The sequence below is a fragment of the Vidua macroura genome, chromosome 25 (assembly GCF_024509145.1).
Source record: "Vidua macroura isolate BioBank_ID:100142 chromosome 25, ASM2450914v1, whole genome shotgun sequence".
In the NCBI taxonomy this organism is placed as follows: domain Eukaryota; kingdom Metazoa; phylum Chordata; class Aves; order Passeriformes; family Viduidae; genus Vidua; species Vidua macroura.
In genome coordinates this window covers 979,022-986,663 of record NC_071595.1, presented here as the reverse complement: position 1 = coordinate 986,663, position 7,642 = coordinate 979,022, and the positions used below count along the sequence as shown (strand labels likewise).

General features: G+C 45.8%; 1 long non-coding RNA gene across 1 annotated transcript; it reads right to left on the bottom strand.

Annotated features, from left to right (window-relative positions):
- Positions 1-5,183: 5,183 nt before the first annotated feature.
- On the bottom strand, positions 5,184-7,441 carry LOC128819106 (uncharacterized). Its single transcript, XR_008440643.1, has 2 exons — positions 7,116-7,441; positions 5,184-5,352 (listed from the first exon to the last, which is right to left on the bottom strand). It is a non-coding gene; the product is annotated as an uncharacterized LOC128819106 (long non-coding RNA).
- Positions 7,442-7,642: the final 201 nt, after the last annotated feature.

Genomic DNA, 7,642 nt, shown 5'->3' with positions numbered 1-7,642 from the left:
TTGGGCAGTTTGAGCGGCGGGAGGCGAAGTCACGGCGGGAGCGCGGGTCGTGATTGGCTGGCTCGGCTGTCAATCAGGCGGGGGCGCGGCTCGGGCCCGGCTGCGCGGCGCCTCAGGGCGCACTCAACCCTGGCTGCGGCTGGAAAAATGTCAAATAAACGTATTTTCAATTACAGTTCGCTGCTTCCGCGCGGCCGGAGCCTTCGCCTCTGCTTTGAAACGCAATCTGAGATAGAAAATACCGATTTATGCGTTCAAGGGTGGTAGTGGAACCCCGGCGCCAGCGTGGGGAGTCACGTTCAGTCTGTTTTGTGTCAAAAGTCGGGCAGGGAAGCACCTAAAAAGAGCCCTGATTTGGAACAGCGATCCGCAGTTACTTTCCAGATGCCCTAGAAAAGCAGGACACAGCTTGGTGCGAACAAAAAGCAAGGCCAGCTCCCCAAAATGTCCACGGTGCACTCTGAAGTGAAAAATAAAGCAGCTGTAGCGAGACCGTAGTGGTTACAGTCCTGACATTCCATGTTCCATTACAGAAAACAGGCCAAAAGCACATTCCAGCTCTTTAGCGTCCCTGCTTTCAGCAGTGCCACGCGGGAGAAACAACACGGCACCAGCACGGCGTTTTTATACCTTCCCTTCAGCAATATTTCCGTCCATCCTCCCCCCAAGCTCCCAGGAATGTTTCACATTCAGTTTCAGGTCTGAAATAAAATCAAACGCCGTGTGAAACTCAAGGGAAAGTCCCACGTAGTTTTCACAGACCTGGAACTGTGGCAGTGCTGTGGTAAAACATCACCAATCGCATAAATATTTCTGATACCCTGGGGAAGTCAAAGGCCAGTTTCATTCTTCATTGAATCATGGAATCCCAGAATGGTTTGGGTTGGAAGGGACCTTAAAGCTCACCCAGTGCCACCCCCTGCCATGGGCAGGGACACCTTCCACCGTCCCAGGCTGCTCCAAGCCCTGTCCAGCCTGGCCTTGACACTTCCAGAAGAATTTCTTCCCAATATCAATCTAGCCGTGCCCTCTGGCAGTGGGAAGCCATTCCCCTTTTCCCTTGAAAATTGTCCCTCTCCATCTTTCCTGTCAGCTCCTTCACATACTGGAAAGAATTAGGTCTTCCCAAAGTCTTTTCTGCCAGCTGAACAATCCCAATTCTCCCAGCCTTTCCTTACAGGAGAGCAACAAAATAAATGTCTCAGTGGCTTTATACATTTTAAATTAAAAAGGAGCCACAGATTGATTCTGGCCCCGAATCAATGTTTTACTGGCTGTGGGACTTGAGCCACTTCCAAGCACTGCAGGATGGGAACTCCAGGTTGTTTTAAAATGGATTCTGGCCATGGCCCTGCTGCCGGCAGTGAGTGTTTCCACCACGAGGTGTCTCAGAGGTTAAATCACGGCAAGAACAAATTTGGGACTGGCTCTTATCACACACAAACAACTGGCATCGTCTTGCTGTCACATCTGGTTCTGTCTCTTCAGGAAACAAATAACAGTGAGTGGGAAAGGCTTGAGTTTGCCTGTGTTGTGTCTTAAGTATAAGTGAACTGTATTTCCAGGAGTTACTAAATTTTATCATTCTTCAAAAGAAATAAAGAGTATAATTCTTCTCCTAATTCTGCAAAAATCTGCACAACAAAGATCAGAACAGAAAAAGGGAGAGGCAGCTCAGATCTCTGCTCTGTGTGACCAGGGACAGGACCCAAGGGAAGGGCTGGAGTTGTGGCAGAGGGGTTGATGGGGTGTCTGGGCAGGACCAGGAACTGGACTCGATGATCCCTCTGGGTCTCTTCCAACTCAAGATATTCTGTGATTCTATGACTCTATGAAAAATCTATACAAGAATCTGTAGAATTTATCTGAAGTCTGCAAAGTGGCTTTGAATTTCTCCAGATGTAGTAGAGGCCAGGGTAAGAGTCCATGTTTTACAGCTGCAATATGAGTGTTTATCCTGGTCTTCAAATCAGAGAAAAACTGATGCCTGAACAGGACTTGAAGTAAAAACAGCCTCTGGTAACAATCACCTGTTTTGTAAGTGTTCGTGCTGGGCAGCTGACTGGTTTCATATAAAAACAGACACTGGGGGAAAAAAAAAAGCTTGGGATGTTCTCCCCAGTATGCTGCACTGGAAACAAATATATCTGAGACTGGAAATGCTCTGTGACACCTGGGGTAAGAGTTGAAGTCTTTCTCCATCCTTACATTGATCTGTTTCTTGGGATGTTCGGTGCACACGTACATTTGTTCAGTTTAATAGGGGCCGTTGAGAGAAGCAAGAAAGGAAGAACTCCAGACCTTTCTCACCCTCAAAATACGAATCTATTTAAAAATAACACTAGTGTTACTACTTCTGAGGATTTTTCATACTGTACAACTGATCTAAAAATTGAATTAAGCCATGGTAAGAAGCAGTCTGTGACTAATGAGGAAAAGGCCTTGGAGGAATATGACAGGGAATCAGGCTGACACGGAGGTGCCCAAAGTTCTGAATGTCTCAGCAGCCACAAGCACAGGATAATCCTCAAGTAATCCCTGTGTGGAGCTCAGCAGGTGATTGATTCAGACACATTTTTTTCCTTAAACTGTTTCCTCCTGTTATAAACATAAACACAAGCCTGGAAAGGAGAAATCTGAATTATGTCTGTATTATTAATTGCAGATTGTAGGAGGAAGGAGCAGCGTGTGTCCAAGTTGCTAATTAGGAATAATTACCCCATGAGGTTCTGTAAGTGTCCCAAGTACAAACAAACATGAATCCACTAACATCCCTTCCTACTGAAGAAGCAATTAAACATTGTGAGGAGATGCCATGTCTGCACTCCCTGGGCATTCCCTGGGGAAATTCTGACCCAGAAGAAAACAGTTTAAGGGCTGTGTGCACAAATTCCAGTGTGTCCCAGAGCTAGAGGCGCTCAGGAATTTTAAGAATCAGGAAGCAAAGGGAGGAGTGGGAAGGGAGAGCAGAGCAGGGAGGCACCCAGAAGGTGCAGGGTAGAGTCCTTGTCCTGCTGCAAGCTCTCCTGAACCAAGTCTGTGGTGCACTGGGATAAACCTGTCTGGAAGAATAGGGATTCCTGCAGAACATTTCATCATTCTGGGGCTCACCACAGTGTCATGAAGAAGCGTGACCTTTGACAGAATAAAGGAGGAAGGAAAATGCCAATAACATCACCTGGTATCTGAAGCTGAGGCAGATTGCAGGAGTGGCCAAGAGCTGCTGCAGAGGCTCTTCAGCTCACAGCAACTTTCCTTGGCACTCAGTGATGAGGGTTCTCGTCTCCCTCCAGTGCTGTTTTCACGTCTCCTTGAGCACAGATTAAAACTGCTCTCCAAGAGGTTTTTCTTCTATAACATCACAAATATGCCTATAGGCTTAAAAATAGAGAGCTCTGAGATTGGGAAGTTCCATGACTTGATGAGATCACACAATCTGGATAAAGTGGTCTTCCCCTCCTCTTGCTGCCTGTGTCTCCTCTCTCAGCAGTAGCTGCTCTGCAGTGGGCAGAGTGATCCTTGGACGAGTTGAGCATGCCAAGACTGTCTTCCAAGAGGCTCCAAGAGCCCTCCATTCCCAGTGATGTTAATTGGAGTTAAGGATGCTCACTGCCTTGCAGGAACACTCAGCACAGTTGTACGACAAAGCTGTCAATCCAGACATGTCCTTGAGCTGTGGAGAGAAATGAGATAGACATAACTAGAATTTATCCCACTGCCCTACAGTTAACAGCATGCATGCCATCTATTAAGAGAATTTAATTTTCTGTGGCTCTCTGCTATAAAGAATTTAATTTTGTATTTCTTTGATTAAGAGAATTTAAAACTTTGTCATGTTTTGTCACCTACTGGCCACGGTCCTTTAGATGCAGCCCAGAAATCCAGCTGTGCCCTGGGCTGCATCCAAAGGAGCTGGGCCAGCAGGTTGAGGGAGGGGATTCTCTCAGACTATCTGGGAATACTGCATCCAATTCTGGTGCCCCCAACATAAGGGGAACATGGAGCAAGTCCAGAGGAGAGATGTGAGTTTAATAAAGGGGCTGGAGCACCTTCCTTATGGAGACAGCCTGGGAGAGCTGGGGCTGTTCAGCTGGAGAAGAGAAGGTTGTTTGGAGAACCCACAGCATCTTCCAGGATCTGCAGGGGCCTCCAGGAAAGCTGGAGAGGGACTCTGCATCAGAAACTAGAGTGTCAGGACAAGGAATGGCTTCCCACTGAAGAGGGGAAATTTAGGCTTGGTATATGGAAGAAATTCTCCCTTGTGAGGTGGGCACAGGGTGCCCAGAACAGTTGTGGCTGCCCTTGGATCTCTAGAAATGTCCAAAGATGGGTTGGATGGGGCTTGGAGCACCCTGGGATAGTGGAAGGTGTCCCTGCCATGGCAGGGGGTGGAACTGGATCAGTTTTAAGGTCCCTTCCAACCCAAACCAGTCTGGGAGTCTGTGACAAAAAGTATGTGGCAAGAATGGGATGTAACTGTTACAGAGATTCCTGTTCTTCCATCTCAAAGAGACAAGCAGGGAAACAGATACATGAGCTCTGCAAAATCCCTGCAGTTCTGAGCTGAGCTCTGGTTAATGTTTGGCTATGCATGGAATGTCAGTGGGGCAGAAGGGAGTAGACTCACAAAGCTGTATTTCATAAGGCTGCCATGACTTTCTCAAAAATCTGAAGACTGGCAGTGTCTTCTCTATAACTATTTTTTTAATACACTGCTATTTCCAAAAGACAAACACAAAATAAACCTTTTTTTCTTTGTAACACAAAAATGGTGGAAATTTTAAAATAAACAGTTTTATTCTGCCTTTGGAAAAAGTGATGTAGTCACAGCACAAATTCAGGATGATACTAAAAAGCAGCAACCAGAGTTTGTGAGTGGGCAGTAATTGCTAATAAAGATTCGAGAGGAGGTCTCCAAACAACACAAATGGCCACAAGAACTCCAGAGGTTATTCATGTCATTCTTCAGTGACTCTCAGAAGACAAAGATAAAATTAATCCTGCTGTAGCAGCAGACACTTGAAGAGACTTCCCAGGGGAATACTGCTCTGACGACCTGACACCTATCCCAGGCCTTGAGCACAACCAGATTTTGCAAAAGTCTAACAGTTCCCTTTTTGAAAATTACTTTTGGCATCTTATTACAGCGAATAATAAGATCTAAACATGACAGTATCACGATGGCTAGCAGAGCCTGCAAGCAATCTGAAATGTCTTGTGCAGGTTTTACTGATCTCACCCCGTTTTACTCTGGGGGCTCACAGGGTGAGCTTGGTGCCAGCATGAACTCTCCCACTGCCAAAGGACCACGGGGCTGTCACAGAGAGGAGGTTTACTTGGAGTTTGGATTTTCTGCAGGGAGACAAGAGCAGATAGAAAAACAAAAGGAAAGACCCATAAGCAAAGAGAAAACTCACATTTCCTTTCTTCTGCTTCAACAAAATAATCTACCGTGAACCTGCTACAAAACTTCTGTTACTATAAATTGGATTTCCCTTAGAAAAACTTTCCAATAAGTCTGTCCTGGTAGCACAAGAAAGGCATGAATATAGCTGGAAAATAGATAATGACTGTATAATGAAACCAAGTGCAACAAAGAGAAATTTTTGCTTGCTCTTATGGCACCCTCCAGCCACCAGTATGATGTGGATGAGATGCACCCGTGTCCCAAGAGGGCATCGAGCTGGTGGTCCACAGATAAATAAGAAACTCAGTTCTCCATCTGGGTTTTGTGCTTCTGCCGTAGAATTTTTTTTTCCCAACAGATCACCCAGTGCAAGAAATAAGCTTCAAAATGGTGCACTGACAATTTTTAAGGCTCCAGAATAAGAAAGATACAGAGTTCCTGACGCAGAGCAGCATCAGCTGTTTGTAACACAGAATTAGCTATAAAAGTCTGCATCCCACATCTGCACGCTGGTCACTGTCTGTTTAAATATTTCATGATGTTTGCAATTAAGTTCTTTCCTCCCTGTTGACTCTGTGACTTTAGAAATCCAAAGTACTTATCTTGACCCATGTTCTGGGCTTATTTTCACATTTGCACACCAACAACGAAGCAAAACAATTTATTTTTTATTTATAACCGGATTCACTTTGGGAAGCTGAGAGCTGCCATATTTGGTGTGCAAAAACTGCTGTCTGGCATGTTTGGAAACAAAAGCCTGTGTTATTGAGACTTAAAAAGAGGATGCAAAATAGATTTATAATTATTGTAATTAGAATAAAAGCATGATTGCACTGAACTTAAATCCTGGTCCAAATTTCATACACATGCACAAACCATCCAAACAGAAATTAACTTCATAATTAATATTGGATCATTCCTATTACAAAAAAGGCACTATTAATTATTGATCATGCTTGTGCTTTTCCTGAGCTGTTTCCATCTTTTCCCCTCCAGTTCACGGAGTGCTGGGGGTAATGCAGCATGTACAAATAAATCACTCAGAGGTGTGTATGTTACTCCACACTCCTGCACGCAGGAGGACCTGCTCCTGGATGTTCTTATCAAGCAGAATACAGAGGGGCATTTGTTTGTACGAGCAGAGCTAGAATATTCTCTTTAGAGTTCAGCTTCCTCCTTTCATCCCACCCACCACCAGACACTTCCTGACATTTCTCCTGCAGGCAGAGCAAGGCAACTGCCTTTTTTTTTTTTTTTTTTTTTTTTTTTTTTTCCTTTTTTTCTTTTTCAGCGGCTGCTCCTTCAGTTATCTGTGGGTGGTGGGGGAAGGGGATGTTACCAGCAAACACAGCCAGAGCAAGTCTGGGAATGAGGGGGAGTTTCAGGATGGAAATAGGCCCCTGCCAGCCCTCCTGCGTCTGTGTCTCTATGACTAAGCGTTTGCTTTTTAAAACTTGGCTTTTCTCTTTCCTTGATCCTTGTTGTTTCCAAGCCTCCTGTTCCCCTTTGTCCTGGCAGCTCCTGACATCACCAGCGCCAGGGAAACGCAAATCCCACCCAGCATGTGGAGGGACAAACCAGAGCAGCCCCTGAGCTGGGACACAAACCCACGTCCCCACAGTCCCTGGGTCTCCCCTGTCTGCTCAGGGCTCAAGAGGAGACACCACTGCAATTGTTTTTCCCCTGAAATATTCCCTGTGCTTCTTACAACATTACAACTCTGCTTCGGAGGAGTCTGCAGTACGAGAGCACCTAAAATTAAGAGGTGTCCACAGTTTTGTCCATCTCTGGGACAGAAAAGGTCACTGGCTGCTCATCTCCACATCCCTTTTCAGTCCATGACAAGGACATGGAAGTGCCCAAAGCACCACATGGTTTAGTGGTGAATGTGGTGGTGGTGCTGTGCTGATGGTTGGATTTGGTGATCTTAGAGGTCTTTTCCAACATTATCAATTTCATTATTCTTTGTGGGTACAACATCTGCCACAGCCATGTTTTTCTCCACTCATCTCCCAAAGCTGTCCTATTTGGATGCTCACTGGAAAGGAAACAAGATTATTTGTTGTTATTAATTCATGTTTGGCCTGAAACACACAGCAGGGCTGTTCCACCTGCAGCTGGAATTCTCTGCAGAGAGCTTGTGCTGGAGCAGAGGCAGGAGTGCCCAGCCCCAACCCACGGGGCTGGCAGGGTTGCAGGAGTGCCCAGCCCCAACCCACGAGGTTTGCAGGGTTG